General features: G+C 33.9%; 1 pseudogene; it reads left to right on the plus strand.

Annotated features, from left to right (window-relative positions):
* Nucleotides 1-20,012, plus strand: part of LOC118016266 — an 85,948-nt pseudogene extending 65,936 nt beyond the window's left edge.
* The last annotated feature ends 594 nt before the right edge of the window (nucleotides 20,013-20,606 follow it).

Consider the following 20,606-nt stretch of genomic DNA (forward strand, 5'->3'; position numbering starts at 1 on the left):
AGGAGAATTTAACAAGGGTGCAGATGCTCTTGTGTCAACGTGTTTGCATTTGTTACCAGAGGCCTTGTTAGCTAAATGATTATTGGCATCTGCATAACTTTCTGTGCCTCAGTTTCCTAACTTATCAAAAAGGGACAAACATGATATATATGTCCTAGGTTGTTACGAGGATTAAATGGGGAAAAAATGTACAGTACAAATTCAGTGCCTGGCACATAGGAATTGCTTTACTAAATAGCTGCAATTATCATTATTTTCCTTGTGCTTGATTTTATTTTTACTTATATTTCTTATTTTAATAACTTATTTGCTTAAAGACAAAGTGAAAAGTTGAAATCGCATTTATGACCCATATTTATTTTAAATGTTACCCATTCAAATTAGTTCTAAAATAGTTTGATGGGTAAAAATATAAGGTTCAGTTCTTTGGAATGTGAATTTATCTGAAACTTTTCATTATCTAATTATTTTGGAGAAGGGGGGGCTCTATTCAACTCTAATAGACACAAGTGTAACAAGAGAAGAAATACAGACATACTGCTCAGGTACTGTTTGCTTTTGATAGAGCTAGAAAAATAAAACAGATTCTTCCAAGAAACCTTTGTGTGAGAATAATAGCAAAGCCCTAAGATGTCTCTCGTTATGGTCATGAATGTTCCTACAATGGCACCTTGTATGCATAAAACACATTTTGTGAAACAGACTTAAAATATAAATAATATCTTTTCTTCTGTGAATTACACAGAAGAGAATGTTAATTATCTGTTGTGAAGTACTTTGATCATTTCTCTGTACATCATAGACAGCAGCGAAGATGCCAACCTGCAACAAATAATTCAAGATACTTTCTGGTTTTGAGCAGTAGGGCAATTGTTCCAAGATGTTCTGAATGTGGCCTGCAAAAATAATCAGTTCTTTCATAAAGATCATAATTATTTCTGGGCTACTACTGGGAAATTGTACCATAATTAATATGTTTTGAAAATATAAGTTCACATACACTTATAGAGTTTTATATAAGTAGATGTTCCTATTTAAATTCTAAATTGAGAACTATTTTTTAAAAACTGCAAGTCCTTTTTAAGCCTGCAATTAAGAGTTCTCATTATACATAATCATCAAGGTCTCCACAATCACAGTCTTCTAAAATTTGTATATAAATATATATGTTTTCTTAGCACTCTGTTCACATCATTAGCTGTCAGTTGTAGTCACTACTTTTCTCCTATTCCCCTAAGAGCACCTCAGGGAAAGGAGCCTGTTTTTTAATTCTAAGACCTATTCCTTTGTTTGGCATTTGAGGTGTGCAATAGCTATTGAAATGAACTCAACAATGTTACAATTAGTTAATTTATGTACAATAGTAAAGTTATAAAAATTGAGGAAAATATACTTCGTTAAAATACTAAACATTTTTCATGATATTACTATATATATTTATATTTGTACTACATTTATATATATATTTAATCAATATATAGTTACTAAAATTAGGTATGTTCTGGAAGCTGATGTCATCCTATGTCTTGATCAAGACACGGCTAATCTTTCATATTATTGATCTGATAGTTTTTTTTAAATGATTTTATTTATTTATAAGAAAAAAGAGAGAGAGTGAACGAGCACAAGCAGGGGGAGCTGCAGGCAGAGGGAGAAGCAGGCTCCCCACTGAACAAGGGAGCCCAATGTGGGGCAAGATACCAGGACCCTGGGATCATGACCTGAACCAAAGGCAGACGCTTAACTGACTGAGCCCCCAGGCATCCCTAATCTGATAGTTTTAATGGTAAATATTCCAAAAACATTTTCTAAAATATTTTTATCTCTAAAGGTATGGACAGCCTCCCTGATGAGCAGGAGGAACTTTTGGATGAATAAATATATCAGCTAATTTAAAGTAGTGATAAGTGATACAAAAAAAGAACAAAACAAAGTAAGGAAACAGAGAGTGGTGGAATTGTGATGGGTTTTCTATTTTGTATAAGGTAGTCAAGGAAGGTGTGAGGAGGTGATATTTAAGTGGAGCCCTGAAGGAAGAGAAGAAAAGAGGGGAGTCATGTGGGTAGGAAGAAGAACATTCTAGTGTAGGGAAATACAAGTGCAAGTCTCTGAGGCAGGAAAGAACTAGACGTGTTTTAAGGAATTGCAGGAAGGTCCATGTGATCCAAGCAGAGTAAGCATAGCTGAAGCAGGAGTGTATGATGGAAATTAAGTCAATGAGGCCTTGCAACCTGAATTAGGAAGTTGATTCTTTTCTAACAGTGATGCAAACAACCAGAAAATTTTGAATATCAGAGTGGTATGATCTTTTCTAAGGTTTTCTTTTTTTTTTTTTCCCCAAAGATTTCATTTATTTATTTGAGAGAGAGAGAATGAGAGACAGAGAGCATGAGAGGGAAGAGGGTCAGAGGGAGAAGCAGAGCCCCCTGCTGAGCAGGGAGCCCGACGTGGGACTCGATCCTAGGACTCCAGGATCACGACCTGAGCCGAAGGCAGTCGCCCAACCAACTGAGCCACCCAGGTGCCCCATGATCTTCTCTAAGGTTTTAAAAGATGACTCTGATGGCTACATAGAGGCTGGATCAGATTAGAAGTAAACAGACAATTAAGGTTGTCACTGAAGAAGGACCATGTCAGAAATGATGGCAGCTTGGACTGGGATGATAATGGCAACAGTGAAGACAAGTGGTTGAATTCAATACATCCTTTGATTTTTCAAGTCATATGTACTGAGTTTCAGATGAGAATGAAAATAAAAAAAAATCGAGGATGACTTCTAGTTTTGAACAACTGAGTAAGTGGTGAATGCTGAGATAGAGAAAAACAGAGTTGGTTTATGCTAGAAAGTAGAGTTGTGTTGGACATGTTAAGATTACTTAATAGAAATGTTTACAGATGCCTAGTTGTCAAGTTCTTTTTTTTTTTTAAAGATTTTATTTATTTATTTGAGAGAGAGAGAATGAGAGACAGAGAGCACGAGAGGGAAGAGGGCAGAGGGAGAAGCAGACCCCCTGACAAGCAGGGAGCCCAATGCGGGACTCGATCCCGGGACTCCAGGATCATGACCTGAGCCAAAGGCAGTCGCTTAACCAACTGAGCCACCCAGGCGCCCTAGTTGTCAAGTTCTTAGTTGTAAGGTTCTATAGCATATCAGGCTATATGCTTGAGAATCAACTATAATAAAACTGGATAGAATCACACAGAAGGAAGATCTAAATACAGAAGTAAGGTGGTTGCAGAACTGAGCATGGGCTACTCTGGCATTTAGGAATAAGAAGAGAGACTCTAACAAAAAAGATGAAGAAAAAGTAGCAAAGGATGGAGGAGAAAAACACATCTGAGAGACGCATATAGTAAGTCAAGTGAAAAAAAAAGAATTTTAAGAACAATGCCATCAAATTTATCAAATACTACTAAGAGATACAATAAGGACTAAGAATTGATCATTAAATTTTTCAAGTGGTTATTATTGGTGATCTTTACAATAGTGAGTGATAGTGGAAATATTCATTGAACAGAACAAAATACAAGGTGATTAAGTAGATATAGAAAATATTAAATATCCCATTCATAGGTTTTATATAAAGGAAAATATATAAATGAAACTATAGAGGAGAAATGTTGTCAATAAAGATGTTTTGTTGAATTTTGTTTTCTATGATTATGTGTTTTCTAAAATTGGCATTTGCTGAAAAATGGATTTTCTTTCATCAGTACCATGAATACAGGATTTTCCTTCTGCTCTACATGTTAGCATCCTTAGAAATAGCTCACTCTATACTTTGTCACTGCCTGGCAATTTCTCTCAATATCACAACTTCTCTAACTCCTACATATATCTACCAAGAATTACCTTTCCCTTCCACCTCTGTGAAGCACCCTTTCGTCATTCTCTACTAGGTCAAGATGCACTTTTATTTATTTATTTTTTTTGGTAGTTTTTTTTTTTTTTTCTGTCTTTATTACATATGGCATTTTATAATTAGCTACTTGCTGACATGTTCACAATATACAGATCGTAATTCTATGAGCTTCAGGGTCAAATTTCTTTTGTTCAAGCTCTAGTTCTGATATTACCATTTGTGACATCTTTAGCAAGTGTCTTATCCCTTCTAAACCCCCTTTTTCACATATGCAAAATAAGAAAAAATGATCATAAGCATATTCCAAACTTGTTTTGACAATTCCAAGACAAAGGCATTGGCACAATTTAAATTTCAATAAATGCTGACTTTGATTATTTTATATTTGTGCTCTATTATATTATTATGTAAACTTAGTTCCCCAAATCCCTGGATAATGCTTTTTATTCAACAAATGATAATTGAATTGAAATAATAATTAATTGAAAATTTACCCTCATTTATTCAACAAGTATCATTTGAGTGTTTATATCTTCCACTCATTGTTCTAGACACTTGATGTAGGTCAATGAATAACAACATGACAAACAAACAAACAAACAAACAAAAACCTGTGGCTTTGCTAGAGTATCAGCAAGTAATTTATATAAAGAATGTAATCACTTATCTATAATTTCCAAACCCTAAATATCAAGTACTGGAAAACTGATGCAAATCCTGATAAAACTAAAATAAGCTTCTTTGCATAATTATTTATCCCACAATTGCAGGGTGCTAGAGTTGTATATAATGTGCAATATATAACCATATTACCTTAGAATGTTTAAGAAGTTTTGAATTCTAAATTATATCTGACCCCAAGGATTGTAGTTAATGAATGTGGACTTGTAATATCTAGCCTTCACCTGAGTCCATTTATTAGCAGCTGTTGTTTTTAAAAAAATTTATTAGAATGTTCATTTAAAATTTTCCATTCTATAGATACATAGCAAAGACTTTTGTGGCAAAAGAAGCATCTGTGTGAGCTTTACTTTTGACTTTTTTAAACTTGGAAATTATGGTTGATGCACAAAAAATATGGTATGTGTTTTAGATTCCAGAGAGCATTTATAGAAGATTTTATTAGAACAAAAATCATAAGCCAGTTTTTTTCTGGACATTTGAGTAAGATTGTATACAACAATATTCCTTTATAGGTCCACTTTTTGGAAAATAAATGTTCTTAACACAAAATAAGCATTCTGGTGTAGAGTGGAATTGAAAAGGATTCCATACGGAAAAAATTTACTGTAGAAATTAGAGAACACCCAAAGTGACAATGAGCTGCTATCCTAACCCAGCCACAATTTTTATTCACATAACTCAAGTTGTGAAGAAGGTCTTACTTTTCCTTACAGCACTAAAAAAGAGTTTGCCACCTGCGTCTCACCACATATCTGTAAATAACAGATTGCACCAATTATGTTAGTGTTCTGTTGCTGTGCATTAAAATAAAATGCAGCAGTGGGAAAGATTTATAGGCAAATTCTTCCTTTAGAATTCTAAAGCTGATAAGCAGAGAGGTATGAATTATTAAACTGAATAGAAGCTTTATAGAAAGGCTTGTAATCAAGCTTTGCTTGCACAAAATAAGAAACCTGTGACTAATTTCAAATAATGTTTTTGCCTAACAAAATGGGACATTTAAAGGTCAACTTTATAATGAAAATCTGATTTCAAGAAAAGGAAACCCTTTCTTCAGTCTTATATTTCACTTAGAATAGACATTATATTGAATAAAATAAAGCACAGTGTCACTGCTAGAAGTTAAATGTTTCTGATGGTTTACAATGACTTTAAATATATGCTAGGTTGTAATTGAAAAAAAAGCCTCAAGTTTAAAAATTCAAATTGTAAGTTAAGGTAGTCAAAGTTAGATAAATACCAGTTTTTATTTTAACTTTGATTTAAAAAATACAAACTTCCAGACAATTGTGCTCTTATCTTAGTATGATTACCCCCTCTTCTCTTCAACTTTCTCCTAGGGAAAATAAGTTGAGATAATTAATTAATAATGGGGATAAAAAAAGGAACTCAGAGCAATCTGAGATTTCATAGCTTTGAGGACTACATTAGATATAGTTATTAAGGAAAAACTTCCCTCTTTTCTTTTTATCAATGCTACAACTTAATTCTCTTTTTAATTTAATATGTGGAAGAGATAGAATATAAATTATTTTTTAAAGAACTCACTTAAAAAAAATCTCCTCTTCCATTTCTGATTTCAGAAATGAAAGAGATGTTACAATTGATACAACATTCAAAAGATAATAGGGGGTCTTATATGCCAACAACTTGGACAATTGTACACACATAAATTGGACAACCTAGAAGAAATGAGTAAATTCCTAGAAACATACAGTTTCCCAAAACTGAATCATGATGAAATAGAAAATTTGAATAGACCAATTACTAGGAAAGAGATTGAATCAGTAATCAAAAACTTCCCAACAAACAAAAGTCCAGGACCAGATGGTTTCACTAGTGAATTATAACAAACATTCAAAGAAGAATTAAAATACCAGTCCTTCCCAAACTTTTCCAAAAAATAGGAGAGGAACTCTTCCAAACTCATTTTTTGGGATGAGGATGCTACCAAAAAAAAGAATTACAGGCCAATATCACTAATGAACATAGATGCAAAAATCCTCAACAAAATATTAGCGAACTGAATTTGAAAATACATTGAAAGGATCATACAGCATGGTCAAATAGGATTTATTTCAAGGATGCAAGGGTGGTTCAACATCCATAAATCAGTCATTGTGATACATATAAATAAAATGAAAGATAAAAAGGATATGAGCATCCCAATAGATGCAGAAAAGCATTTGATAAAATTCAACATCCATTTATGATAAAAAACTCTTAATAAAATGGGTATAAAGGGAATGTACCTACACATAATTGAGGCCATATATGACAAACCCACATCATATTCAACATCATACTCTTCAGTGAAAAGCTGAAAGCTTTTCCTCTAAGATCAGGAAAAAGACAAAGATACCATTCTCGCCACTTTATTCAACCTAGTATTGGAAGTCTTAGCCAGAGCAATAAGGGATGAAAAATAAATAAATAATACACATCCAGAATGGAAAGGAAGACATAAAACTATTACTATTTGCAGAAAACCCTAAACACTCCATCAAAAAACTATTAGAACTAAGAAATGAATTCAGTAAAGTTGCAGGATACAAAATCAACATAAAAAAAATTGCATTTCTATACATTAGTAATAAACTATCAGAAAGAGAAATTAATAAAACAATCTCATTTATGATTGCATTGAAGAGAAAGAAAAGTCTAGGAATAAATTTAACTTATGAGATGAAAGACCTGTATATTGAAAACAGCAAGACATTAAAGAAAGAAATTTAAGAAAAATAAATGGAAAGATATTCCATGCTCATGGATTGGAAAAATTAATATTGTTCAAGTGTTCATACTACATAGTTAATGCAATCCCTATCAAAATTCCAGGGGCGCCTGGGTGGCTCAGTTGGTTAAGTGACTGCCTTCGGCTCAGGTCATGATCCTGGAGTCCCGGGATCGAGTCCCGCATCGGGCTCCCTGCTCGGCAGGGAGTCTGCTTCTCCCTCTGACCCTCCTCCCTCTCATGCTCTCTGTCTCTCATTCTCTCTCTCTCAAATAAATAAATAAAATATTAAAAAAAAAAATCCAGTGGCATCTTTCATAGAAATAGAACATCCTAAAATTTGTATGGAACCATAAAAAAAACAGAATAACCAAATAAATCTTGAGAAAGAAGAACAAAGCTGGAGGCATCATGCTCCCTAATTTCAAAATACACTAAAAAGCTATAGTAATTGAAAAAATAGGGTATTGGCATAAAAACAGATAAATAGATCAATGGAAAAGAATAGAAAGCCTGGAAATAAACCCATGCATGCATGGTTAATTAACTTATGACTAAGGAGCCAAGAATATACAATGGGGAAAGAAAGTCTTTTCAATAAATGGGAAATTAGACAGCCACATGCTAAAGAATGAAACTTGACCACTATTTTATAACATACAAAAAATTAACTCAAAATGGATTAAAAACTTGAACATAAGACCTTACACCATAAAGCAGAAGTGAAACAGAGAAACAGAAGAAGAAAACAGAGGTGGTAAACTGTTTGAAATAGGTTTGGTAGTGATTTTTTTCTTTTTAATCTGACACCAAGAACAAAAGCAACGAAAGTAAAAATAAAAAATTAGGAATACCTCAAACTAAAAATATTCTGTACAGCAAAGGAAAACAACAAAATGAAAACACAACTTAGTGGGGCACCTGGGTGGCTCAGATGGTTAAGCATCTGCCTTTGGCTCAGGTCATGATCCTAGGGTCCTGGGATTGAGCCCCACATCGGGCTCCTGGCTCAGCAGGGAGCCTGCTTCTCCCTCTGCCTCTCTCCCTGCTCATGCTCTCTCTCTCTCTCTGTATCTCTGTTTCTCAAATGAATAAATAAAATCTTTAAAAAAAAAATTAAAAAAAAGAAAAAAAAAGAAAACACAACTTACTGAATGGGAGAAAATATTTACTAATCATATATCTGATAAAGGGCTAATAACTAAAATATATTTTTAAAAACTCATATAGCTCAATGGCAAAAGAAAAAAACAAAACATTCTGATTAAAAATTGAAGAGAAGATCTAAACAGACATTTTTCCAAAGAAGACATACAGATAGCCAAAAGGTGCATGATAAGATGCTCAACATCATTAATTATCAGGAGAAGGCAAATCAAAACCATGATGAGATACCATCTCACAGCTTTTAAAATGGCTATTAACAAAAAGACAAGAAATAACACATGTTGACAAGGATGTGGAAAAAAAAAAACAATCCTTCTGCACTATCGGAAATGTAAATTGTTGCAACCACTATGGAAAACAATATGGAGGTCCCTTGAAAAATTAAAAATAGAACTACTGTATGGTCCAGCGATTTCACTTCTAGGTATTTACCCAAAGAATACAAAAAGACTATAATTTGAAAAGATATATGCACCCATACATTTATTGCAGTATTATTTACAATAGCCAAGATATGAAAGCAACCTAAGTGTCCATTAATAAATGGATAAAGTAATATATATATATATAACCTGTGTCCATTAATAAATGGATAAAGTAATATATATATTTATATATATATAGATATAAATTTTCTTATGTCTGAAGAATTCACATTATATATATATATATATATATATATATATCTGTGTGTCTATGTGTATATACTCAATCATATATGTGCATACACACAGTGAAATATTACTCAGCCATAAAAAGAATGAAATCTTGCCGTTTGCAACAACATGAATGGATCTAGAGGGTATAATGCTAAGGGAAATAAGTCAGTGAGAGAAAGACAAATACCATCTGATTTCACTCATATGTGGAAGTTAAGAAACAAAATAAATGAACAAAGAAAAAGAGAGACAAACCAAGAAAAAGCCTCTTAACTATAGAGAACAAACTGATGGTTACCAGAGGAGAGGTGGGTGGGGGGTTGGGTGAAATAGATGAAGAAAAAAAAAAAGAGTATACTTAACATGATGAGTGCTGAGTAATGAATAGAATTGTTGAATCACTATATTGTACACCTGAAACTAGTACAATACTGTAGGTTAACTATACTGGAATTAACATAAAAAAAAATAAATAAATGTCTTTCTTCCACACAGAATATATTTGTTCTTTATCTTTAAATTTATGATAGAGTATTTTGGTTGTTTACATTTGGTTGTTTAGGTTTACAATTAACATCTTTCTGTTTATTTTCTCACATATTCTATGTTCTTTCCTTTCCTTTTTCTACTAAAGTATCATAATTTTCTCATTTTTCTCAACTATTAGGTTGTTTATTATAAAATATTTTCATGTTTGTTTAATGTTAATCCTAAAAATGTACAATATGTGTTCTTGACTTACTTACTATCTTCTTATATAAATGAGTACTGTTATCACTTCCCAGACAATCTGTGTGTGTGTGAGAGAGAGAGAGAGAGAGAGAGCAAGCGCATGTGGAGGGGCAGAGGGAGAGGGAGAGAGAGAATCTTAAGCAGGCTCCATGTTCAGCACGGAGCTGAAGCAGGGCTCGATCCCATGACCCTGAGATCATGACTGAGCCAAAATCAACAGTTGGATGCTTAAATGACTGAGCCACTCAGGGGCCCCAATTTTATAACATTTGAACACATACCTCTTTTTACTTCCTCCTCCCTTTGGTTTTACTATTTTCATGCATCTTATTTCTACATTTATTTTGAACTCCATAGCGCATTATGATTATTGTTTTCTACAGCCAATATTCATTTAGATTTACCATTAGTTACCCTTAGTTACCATTAAACTTACCATAGTTATCATTACTTTCTCTTCCTTTCTACATTTCCATGAGTCAATCTGGCATAATTTTTCTTATGTCTGAAGAATTCACATTAGTATTATTTTAGTGTGGGATTGTTGGTGACGATTTTTATCTCTTCAGTTTGTTGATTAGGAACATTTCTATTTGTCTTCACCTGTGAATAATATTTTCACTTGGAACAGAATTCTAGGTAGGTAGTTATTTTACATCAGCTTTTCAACCGTGTAATTTTTCCCTTTTTGATAATTGGTAAGCTAACCACTATGCTGTTGCTCAATCAAAGATAATGCATCTCCCACCCCGCACTGTTGCTTTTAAAATATTCTTTTGGTCTTTTATTTTTAGTAGTTTTACTACAATGCACATGGGTTTGGTTTTCTTTGTATTTACCCTAAGTGGAATTTGCTGTGCTGCTTGACTATGTGGCTTGTGGCTTCATGTCTTTCATCAATGTAAAAAAAAAAAAAAAAAAAAAAAAAATTGTAGCAATTATCTTTTTGAACATCAATTCCTCTTCTGGTAATTCTTTTGCTAAGTTACATATTTTTACAATTTCTTATAGGTCTCTTGCACTTCTGTCTGAATCTTTGTCTTTCTTTCATTTTTTGTTTTGTTTTGTTTCTTTCTCTGTGTTTCAGTCTGGATAATTTCTACTAACATGTTTCAGTTCACCAGTCAGCTCTCCAGTTTTTCCAGTATGCTCCTAACTCATCCAAATTTCTTAATTTCACAGTATTCATCTATTCAGTTCTAAAATTACTGTTTGAGATACACACACACACACACACACACACACATTCCAGTAATCTGGTGAAGTTCTCCATCTTGTCATTAATTTTGACATATTAATCACATTTATCTTAAAGTTCATGGCTGAAAACTTCAGTATCTGGGCTACCTTAAAACTGTTTCTGTTATCAATTGTTTTTCCTAGTCCTTTTCTTAGATTGTCTGCTAGTATTTCACTGTGTGTTGGGCACTGTGTTATAAAACATGATAGAGGCTTCGGATATCTTCCTCCAGAGAACATTCACCCAATCGTGTCTCAGCCTTCTTTCTGCAGTAGAAGAAGATCACCTTAGGCCACAATCAACTATGTTAGTTGGAAGCTGCTTGTTTATCATACATTTAATGCTTGATCTATTTCAGGCTTACCCCTTTCCAACTTGCCAGGTCCTGAACTCCAATTTATTTTCAGAAAATCTAAATATTCAGCATTGTGAGATTGTCAAAAGCCCCATGAAACACGCTACCTACTTTCCACTAGGATTTTTAGCATCTGTCTCAGTGTATAATAAGAACTGGAAAATAATGTGAGGAGAAAGCCAGGCAATGTCATGTTCAACCTTCTTTGTACAGCTCTTCTCTTGAGGATCTTGGTGATGCAAGTTTTGTCTGCTGAGGCAGCCAGGCCAAATTTCATTTTTCTCTCCCTGTTTTATGAAATTGCTGAATGCTGTACAGTTTCTCTGTATCACATTGGTTGTCCTCTACCAAACTTTTTAGCCACTCACGCTCTGCCATGTCAGACTTAAAAAGGGGTCCCAAGGAGAAAAGTGAGGTGGGTTGTTTGGGTTCATCTCAATAAATTTCCCCTGTTTCAAAAGTTATGGCACCTCCTATCTCAGATGCCTCAGGAGCACTTGCTGCCTTCACATGTATGTATCTTTTTTGTTTTATTTTGTTTTGTATTTTTCCAACTTTTCTTATAACAGAAACCTTAGAATATTCTAGCTCTTGGTTTGGATGGCATATTCAAAAATTATTTTTACATATATAAATAACTAAGGAATCTTCAGAGAGTGTCATGCATGTTGTGTCATTAATTTGTAATTATGACTAGTCCAATCTGTGCAACTAAACTTCAAGACAAAAAGTAAAACGAATTAGATGACAAGTGACATATATACTTTAACCCAGCCTCCTAATTATAGCAGGCAGGGCTTTGAGGTTTAATCACTGCCATCCTAATAATCACAGAGGGCACGTAGTATTTGTATATGTTGTATAATTGCAGAGTTTTAAAATTAAGAGTAGCCCTGATGAGAAGAGCTAGAATACATCTCATATGTCCCCCAAAAGCATGCAATAAACCACACTCTCTTTACTATTTTACCAATAGTAAAGGCAGGCCTGTGATTAGAGTCCTATAGCTTCATATGAAATCAATGTCCACTTCCTCTAGAAAGAATTCAATTTGTGTGCCAATCTCATAAATTTAAGAATTGATCAGGACATTCTAGTGAATGAAGAATGAGCCTCTCTCTTCTCCTTTTCCCCCATAAGCAAACACTGCATAAAAGCTTTGAAAAATGACATTAGAAGAAAGAAACTTGGATGATTGTCCCATGCTTTGCATAGTTAAGGATTTGTTTACTATGAAACATTCACAGCTTTCCATATGTGTACCCAACAGACATTTCAGTATGTTTTAACTTTGGAAGATGTAAAATGACCAAAACTACTAGATATTCAGGAGGACTTTCAAGTGAAATTGTACTTTAATAATAACTATATCATTTAGATATATGACATGTTAGAACATTTATGTAAGAGACATAAGCTTATGGAATCTAAAAATATTCTTGATACTCAGTACCCCAAAGTATAAAAGCAAAATCCCTTCTACCTTTTGTAACTAGAGTAAATGAAAGTGACTGTGTAGAAGAATGATAAAAGTCAGTGCAGAAGCACTGTTACCTCCTTATTTATCAATATTAAGTTCATGAATATTATAACTTTTTATCCACCAGTCAAAAACTTGGAGGAGAATAGTGAGTTATATCATCAATGAGCTAAAACGACAGTGCACACAGACACATATGTACATGTAATCAGTAAAAATATATAATTTCATAAGACAAAGTATAGGATTCTATATCACATTAAGAGGAAAATGATATTATTCTTAAACTACTTACCTAATATTATATTTTGGCTTATATATGAAAATTTTAAGTGGAACTTCTTAATATACTTTGAGACATATTTTATCAGAAATATTGTAAATGCTGTAAAAATGTTGGATAAGAGTAGTTTAGGGCTTAAAAAACAAAAAATCACTTCATACCAATTGGATATTTAATTTTCCCATAAACTGTTGGCAATTTTGCATTTATACTTAGTTTGGAAACAAATATTTCTAGCTCCAAGTGGAATAGTGTGCTGAAACAACAAGATAATCTGTATTTTTTTTTAAAAAATACTCCTTTATAGGTTTGATGCCAAAGCACTTTGTTAAGGTATTTTTTGTTTTTGCTTTTGTTTTTGTTTTTAAGAAGGGCAAAACCTCTCAGATTTCTAAAGCCTTTGTTGTACTTTCTAGGGAATTTTTTTTTTTTTTGGTACCACTTTTTTGTTGGAAGTTGATCCACTAGAATGCTATCTAGCCATCAAATCCATGAAATTAATAATTTTAATCTCTTGATTACTAAAAATAAGGACCTTATGCAATTATTGAGTGAATTGGTATTAATTAACCTCCCCTTCCCTTGTATTCCCACTGGATTCTTTTAAATCTATATTCTAATAACTAATAATTTCAGCTTCCATCTACTTCCATTGGATTAAAAGCTCCACAAAGGTAGTAACAGTACCTCTGAGCTTTACACAGAGTGGTTGCTCATTATACATTTATGGGATTTAATTAATCAATATTTTTGTTATAATTCAGGTTGGCTAACCTAAAGAAACAGTTGATATAATCACAAGAACACAAAGGCTTTCCAAATTCCAATGTGAATTAATCCCAAATGATTTCCATCAACACAGATTCATGAAGTACTCTGAAATTCTTAGAGGAAAGGCTTCCTCAACTTTTACATTTATATACTTGTCCCTTACAAGTTCTGCTATATGAGGCTCTGGGTCTCTGATTATGGGTTTGGGAAGAGAGCTACTGAATTATTGCTAAGTATCATTGAATTCATATGCAAAATCTGTGGACTAAATATGATTTTAACCATATTACTATTTTTTTAAAGTGTCAAACAATGAAAAATATATTTATTGAGCCATTAGCATGTTCCATGCATTATTACATGGTTGCATAATTAACTTATTTAATTTCATTTAGAGAGATGGTTACTTTGATTAATAAAATACATGCTCTTCTAACTGGTTTCACAGAACTTTTGGATCATTATTTTTTCTATTGATGGATATTAAAATAATATAAATGACTTTAAATAATATGCATGACAATAAAAAGGGAATCTCATGTTCAAAATATTGAAAAGTACTAGAATTGCCCAATGGCTGCTATACAATTTGAGATACATGTACTATTTCTTTCAAAGAAATTCATTTTTTAAACTTTTTAAATATAAATTCAATTAATTAATATATAACGTATCAGTTTCAGAGGTAGAGCTCATTGATTCATCAGTCTTATATAATACCCAGTCTAATATAAGACCGAGTGTTCATTACATCACGTGCCCTGCTTAATGTCCAAGAAATTCATTTCCTAAAGCCTAAATCGCTATGTTGCAGTCTTATATCCCTAAAAATACAGCTGAGTAGATGCCATAAACTAAGTTAAATAATTACCAAGAAGAAAAACTTCAGTTAGTGGGCACCTTCTAGAATAAACCAGGTTGTTTTTTTTCTTTTCTATATCCCAAGACAACAAGAAATCCAAACAAATATACATCTTTAGGTAATAGTTACCTTAAATTAGAAGCTTTAAGTTTAGACTCCATTTGGTATGTCCTGATTTCTTAAGGTAACTATGAATCAGTTAAAACTTATCCATCTTCCAAGCAGAAACTGTTTCAAAGATTTTTTATTCTTAGGTAAGTAGTGCATGAATCACTAATTACAAAGCATTTCTCAGCTTTCCCACTTAGTTTCATCTTGTGAGGAGATTAATAGCCCTCCTTGAGACAACAGCTGCTTTCTATTTATCAAAGAGAAGCCAGTGGCTGGCAGCTCTCCTAGAGGACTAAGGGAAGATCGTCCATGGACTTAACTGCATGGTTCATAACCTGGATGTGGAGACAAAACAAGGAGCTTCAGATGCTGGGGATTCCTGGAAGATTGTGATTGATTTTTCCCACTAGCCTAATATACCCATCATATCTTTAATTGCATGCTGCTCATTCTATTTTCTGTGTTTATGATCTAAAGCCACAGCAATCCTTCGGACAGTTGTGCCTCACGTTGCTTTCCTGAGAAACCATATCTAAGTAGCCTAGGAACTGGTTTTATTGTTTTTAGCAGTGTCTTTGATCTTCCCTAATGTTTTAAAAAAGAAATTAATTCTTCATTCTCAAGATTATGCAATCTTAAAAACAGTGAACATTGGAGAAATAATTTAAACTATATTCTACAGTCAACTTTTTTTTAAGATTTTATTTATTATTTGAGAGAGAGAGTGAGCGAGAGAGAGAGAGCACAAACAGTGGGAGCGGCAGACAGAGGGAGAGGGAGAAGCGGGCTCCCCGCTGAGCAGGGAGCCTGATGTGGGACTCAATCCCAGGACTCTGGGATCATGACCTGAGCTGAAGGCAGACGCTTGACTGACTGAGACACCCAGGCGCCCCTCTAGAGTCAACTTCTTGCTTGAAATTTAGCTCTAATGCTTGTGCTATAATCATTTTGAAATATATTTGCTAAAAAGAAATTCATGAGACGATTCTGGGAAGATGGTACAGTAGGAAGCATCAGGGATCTGTCACCCCACCTAGACAAAATTTACGTGGCAGAATCTGTCTGATGTAAGGAACTCTAGAGTCTACTGAAGGATTGCAACCTCCAGGGGAAAACTGCTTAGTAAATTGTGGTTAATTTGGGGGAATTTAGGCTCAGCACAATGACAGTTACCCATCATCCCCTCACCCCCACCCCCGCCAGCCAGGTCTCTGCAGACAGCCTACAACAATATGAATGAATGAATGAATGAATGAATGAATGAATGGACAAAAAAAACCCAGAGGCCTAAAATGGCATAATTTAGGTTAAGGCCCCAAGTCAGTAAACTAAGACTTAGTACCTAACTTGACTGCAGTTTCAACCTCCTAGAAATGTAATCTCTGACCTGTCAACATGGGAATTTCCTGGTCAGCGTTAGGAAATTACTGATAATTAGTGATAAACCCCTTAGCGCAACTGTGCCTAAAACAACACATTCTTTACTAATAACTTCCTTTTTTTCACTTCCTCTCTACCTTAAAAACCCTTTCCTTTTCTGTAGCCCTTTGGAGCTCCTACTTGCTGCCTGATTCATGCATCATTTAATAAAGTTAATTACATCTTTAAAATTTATTCGGTTGAATTTTTTTTAACAGTATATACTTGGGCAATTATAAAATGTAATCCCTATGGTAACCACAAGAAAAGGGCTTTCATAGGAAAGAATTTACATAAGGACAAAGATTTTTTAAGCAGATAGATCCAAACTTGTTGCAAGTTTTTAAGTGGACAGATCCTTGCAGATAGATCCCAAGATTATTTGGGATATATATGTCAACCCCTTGGCTATTTTTTTCAATGCCCTCCTCATTGGTGAATCCTGAATGTGAATATCTTACATTCTTCCACTACAACCAGTTAAGTATCATTTTCTCAATTTTTTTTTTTTTTTTTCTGGAAGGAATTCCCAACACAAAGTTTCCCCAGTCAGCAAAGAGGGCAGTTATAGAACACAACATTTAAGTTGTTTGGGTGCAAAATCAATGCACACTTCCTCTCTGCTTCTAAAGTAGAAATGAAGTTTCTCCAGTGCTGAATGTTACATCCTCATGTTATTGGGAAATTAATTCTAAATTTGCCAGAAGGGACTAAAAATACAGTTAACAGGAAAAACCTGGTAAGTAGCCTTCGTAACTCAAAGATTCAAAAAATGAACCCAGGCAAAAAGGTTTGAGCGGGCTTAAAATTTCAATAGATTTCTTACATGCTAAAATGTAAAAATCAGAGAGTAGAACATAAGGGAATTGAAAGACACTATTAAGACTATGTAATAACAACTTGGGGTTCAACCATCATATACTGGCATATACATAAAAGTGGAAAATGTAAGTCAAAGCTAAGACTTACTAGAACACATAAACAGGAATTCAAAAGCCACCTAGGAGCCAGCTCTCCGAGTGTCACCAGCACCAAGATCTCCCCCATGACAATGTCTTCCATTAAGATTGAATGTGTTTGGGCGCCTGGGTGGCTCAGATGGTTAAGCGTCTGCCTTCGGCTCAGGTCATGATCCCAGGGTCCTGGGATCGAGTTCCACATCGGGCTCCCCGCTCAGCGGGGAGCCTGCTTCTCCCTCTGACCCTCTCCCCTCTCATGCTGTTTCTCTCTCGCTCGCTCTCTAAAAAATAAATAAATAAAATCTTTAAAAAAAAAAAAAAAAGATTGAATGTGTTTTGCTGGAGAACTGCTGGTGCTGTGAGTCTCCAGGATGGAAGGAGTCGTCCAACCCTCTGCTCTTCTTAGATATTCTTGCAAAATGTTTGCCAGTGGGATTCACGCAGCAAGTGACTGTGGATGCCCCCATTAGTTCTGTGGCCCTTCACCAGTCAGGAGGAGATGCAGGTCGCCACCATTGGAAAAAATTCTGCACTTTGAACTGGGAATATCAGTCTGCAGTTGTCCCAGCAACAGTAGATAAAGACAAGAAAAACAACCGAATCAATGACAGGAGGGTAGATCCCGCTGGGAGATACTTTGGGGGCACCATGTCTGAGGAAAGAGCCCCGGCATTCTGGAGCCCCACCAGGAGTCTCTGTACTCCCTCTCTCCTGACCACCACGTGGACAAGTACTTTGACTAGGTGGACATCTCCAATGGATTGGATTGGACCCTGGACAACAAAAATCTTTTGTTACATTGACAGTCTCTCCTACTCTCTGGATGCCTTTGACTATGACCTGCAGATGGGGAAGATCTGTATATGCCTTCTTATTATTCCTCTTAATACTGTTGGTATTTTTTTCATATGTATGTAACTAGTAAGCTGTCTTCCTCAACTCCTATGAAAAGGTTCTTACTTGTTGAATAGATAACTGTATGATGTAAAAAAAAAGAAAAAGCTACTTAGCCATAGAACTCAATCTGGATGTTAATTATAATTTGGAAGAAAATTTTTAATTTTAAAAGATTTTAGGCATAGCTATATATTATCCATTTAATAATACGGAATGCTGTTTCCTAAAAACCAAAGAGAAAATATAAGAAGATAATGCAAAGAAGTTTTTCTTTACCTCTATTCTTTACAGTAGATGTGTTATAGTTCTGTCATCCTACAATCATATCAAAATAACTCAAGACTGAAATTACACATACATATCTGCTCCTACAGTAAAAGTTAATAACATTATTGTATAAAGTCTCATATATGGAGGGCTTGCATCAGAAAGTCAAGAAAAACACACTCTCTATGTCATTTATATAACTCTTGGAAATATGCAAAAACACTATTCATGGAAAGCAATATCAAATAAGGTATACATTTTCATAGATTCCATCTATTTTATCATATATCTTTGATGGTGAGTATTTGAAATTCAATTCTACCTGATTTATCTGCTATAATAATATATATTCAATGTCATTTTAAATTTTGCTTGGAATTATATAGTAGGATATGAGTTTCCTGGTCTTGGGATACAGCTATATTGACAGATATTAATAATCAATATATAAAATCTTTTTCTATGAAATAATTTGAGTTCAATTTTAAAAAAAGATTTTAAGTGAGAATAACTCATATGTTATAATAAAAAAGAAATATTGGCTGTGTGCTGTCTGATAAAGGAAAACTCTGTCCCAAACTAATTCTAGACCCTGTCTGCTAGTGCAGAATTAGCTTTGTAACCACTAGCCTCGGACCCTGTTCCCACATTGACTGGGCAGTACTACATTGAGTTAGGCTTCTGTTATTGCTCTAGGCTAAGGCAAAATTGGGAGAAATTGTAATAATATCACCTTGTGAATGAGACAGCATTATACTTTAGAGATTAGTAAACATAGCTCCCCAAAACTTAAATGACTTATTTGAAGATAATCAGTTTTAGCTTTGAAACAAAATAATTTTATTTCAAGCTTTATTATAGTTGCCTTTTGCAATTGCAGTTGTAGACAGTAGAACATAAAATTTTAACTCATTCTAGTTCTTTTGTAAAATGTTTGTGGGAAATGTAAATACATTTGTAAAAATTCATTAAAATTTCATGTGTTCAAATCTTCCTATCATAAGATAGAAAGTTTCACTTAAATAATATATGTATTGTAGAATATTTTCTAATTTTCTTTTTTCTTTTCATTGTCAGGGCATAATTTTATCATTGAATCTATTGTAATGTGTTCTTCATTAAATTACAGTGTGCAGAGTGGTCAAAAGCTTTCTTTCCAGAGCACTACACTGAGCAATTTTTTTCCTAGAATTCTAATTTAGAAATACAAAGAGTAGTGGATCAGTAATTCAGAAAGAAGTCTCTGAGAATATATTTTTCAAGTTTATCCTACTGAGAGAAAATTTCATGAGTTACTAGCATGCCATGTTTGGACCTAATTGGAATTAAGAAAACAATTTCTAAGAGGAACATATAAGTTTCTTCACTTCTTTGCTTTTGTTTCTCTGAAGGGAGTGTTTTTGTATGTAGACATGAAGTCAACTGATCCCTGTCATTTGATTCAGTTTGAGCCCCTCAGTCATGAGCAATGTCCACTGAACTGCAGATTTTCATCAGAGAACAAGGCCACCTGTGAAGACAAAGCATGATGAATAGTTTGGCATTGTTACCCTGATGAGGAGCTGAACTTGGCAGTGGTGGGACCGAAATTAGTATAAAATCCATAGCTCATCTTTCATTAAGTATCATTCCTCATGGGTCACAGCTTTGCCCAGATGTTTGGCAGCTAAGTGATATTCAAAACAAGCTTTTATCTTTAGCAAATATGAAGTAACCCATATAAAACTTTTACAAACAGAATTGCAGGTTATTTTTCTTTCTTTTTTTCCTTTCTTTTAGTACTCAGCTCCTTAAATAACTCCACTTTAATATTACCAATTACATGACTCGTGGCACATGATTTTAACTTTCTTGGTTTTTATACAACAAAAACAGAAGGTCTTGCAAATAGATTCCATTATACTTGAAGTGGCCTTTACTTAATAATTTTTTAACAACAAATTCTAAGAAGAAAGTACTTACATGGCTTCCATAAAATTGTTCTGGTTGATCTATCCTCAATGGTACCCTCTATTTACCTTCTAAATGCATCCTAGAGAAATAAAATTGCGACAATTTTGTTTTGTCTGTGTGTGTGTGTGTATATTCCTTTCTAAAATCATCTTCGTGAGTAGTCCAATCTT

The sequence above is a fragment of the Mirounga leonina genome, unplaced genomic scaffold (genome assembly GCF_011800145.1).
Source record: "Mirounga leonina isolate KUSES-001 unplaced genomic scaffold, KU_Mleo_1.0 Mir_166, whole genome shotgun sequence".
Taxonomy (NCBI): domain Eukaryota; kingdom Metazoa; phylum Chordata; class Mammalia; order Carnivora; family Phocidae; genus Mirounga; species Mirounga leonina.